This window comes from Pelodiscus sinensis, chromosome 2, assembly GCF_049634645.1.
Source record: "Pelodiscus sinensis isolate JC-2024 chromosome 2, ASM4963464v1, whole genome shotgun sequence".
NCBI lineage: Eukaryota > Metazoa > Chordata > Testudines > Trionychidae > Pelodiscus > Pelodiscus sinensis.
Genome location: NC_134712.1, coordinates 17,931,447 through 17,933,133, shown reverse-complemented (window position 1 = coordinate 17,933,133; position 1,687 = coordinate 17,931,447). Strand labels below are relative to the sequence as shown.

The window sequence follows — 1,687 nt, the reverse complement described above, 5'->3', positions numbered from 1 at the left end:
ATTTTGTGGGTATCAACAGCTGGGAATAGTGAAAACTTCTAGACATGCATACTGCTTAATCACTGTGTATGTCTGATGATTCATTCTGGATTGTAAACTCAAGTCACTGTGGTTTCCTACATGTCTGTATAGCACCTAACACATTTGGGCTTCTGCTTTATAAGTACAGCCGGTCCCCGAGTTACAAACGTGTTACGGACCAAACGCTTGGCCATAACTCGGAATGCTCGTAACTCAGAACCCATTGAGTTACATGGCAACCGCGCTGTTTGTAAGCGCAGATCACATTCGTAACTCGGAGCCAGCATTTATGACTGCTTTGGTCATAAGTGCGGATGGTCGTAAGTCGAGGTGACCGTAAGTTGGGGACCGGATATAACAGAAACCAAAATGTTTTAATATGCATTTTGAGACAAGGGGTAGACAACTGGTTCAGTGAAAATAAAACTTTAAAAGTCTGATACTTCTGTTCAGATTTTCAGCACCTGAAAACATATTAAAGTTGGAAAGTTAACTTATTTTAGCTATATTCCATCCTCCCTACCCCCAGCCTCTGTCTTGTGGAAATATGGAAATGGCAACAATTAAAAACAGATGAGTAGGGTTTCGGTTCTTTTTACCCATACAAGTTTATTTCCAGTGTCAGATGCCTCTTTTGTAATGTCACTTTAAAAAAAATAAAAAGACAAATTCACTAGCTGCCTGATCCAAAGCACATTGAATTCATTTGAAAGATTCCCATTTACTTTAGTGGGCATTGGGTCTTACCCTAAAAGACAGAGAAAATGAAGTAATAACTATGGGAGGGGAGCATGAAAAATAAATTGTGGCTTTTCATTCTCTGCAGTTTTTTTTTAAACAAGTTGGTTCCTTGGATCCCACTTCAGTCACTCAGGATTCTTATAAAAAAAACCCACAAAAATGACAACCAAATCTATGCAAGAGAATATTTTACTAATGTTCATTCCATATGCTTGAAATGTATTCTGTCTCTAATGGAGAAGTGATTTGTACCCTTTAATATTCAGTAAATAATGCAACATTTAAAAACACAAATCAAACATAAAATTCTTCCCCACAGGAAGCAAGAAGATGACAACTCTTTGATATGGAAGACATAGCTCCCAGGATATCATTAACTGAATTAATGCCTAAGTTTTGTAGTGATTGGTGATAAAGGCCTTTATAAAATTCAGACCATAACAGAAAAGTAAAACCAATCCATGGTCCTGCAGGACTTCACCGTCATCATTCCATTACACGCCACAACCCTTCAGAATTACATTGTGATAGTGAGATTCTTAGGCCTACAAAACACAAATCTGTATTTTTTCATCTATGGAAAATTGTTGGTTTGATCTGTGATGCTCAGACTTGGGCAGTTAGAATTCTTTCCAGTAGTATAGGCATAGGATGTATACTGGAGTGGATTGAAGAGCATTTGTCAAATTAAAACACTGAAAAACTTCCATTTTGTTGACTGATCTGTGAATGATTTGAAATCTAATCCTGCTGTTGACAATTCAGCATTAGTGAGAACTGAGTGAGAAGTCTGAACAAGCAATTTTTGGACTATAGGGTATGCGCACTTTTTATGGTGTACAAAATAGTATTAAAACAGGAAAGAACAGCAAATGACAAACAACGAGTAATACATTTTTGCTACAAACCTGTGATGCTTTAGAGA

General features: G+C 37.0%; 1 long non-coding RNA gene across 1 annotated transcript; it reads left to right on the top strand.

Annotated features, from left to right (window-relative positions):
* Positions 1-219: 219 nt before the first annotated feature.
* On the top strand, positions 220-1,469 carry LOC142826690 (uncharacterized). Its single transcript, XR_012900893.1, has 2 exons — positions 220-357; positions 1,082-1,469. It is a non-coding gene; the product is annotated as an uncharacterized LOC142826690 (long non-coding RNA).
* The last annotated feature ends 218 nt before the right edge of the window (positions 1,470-1,687 follow it).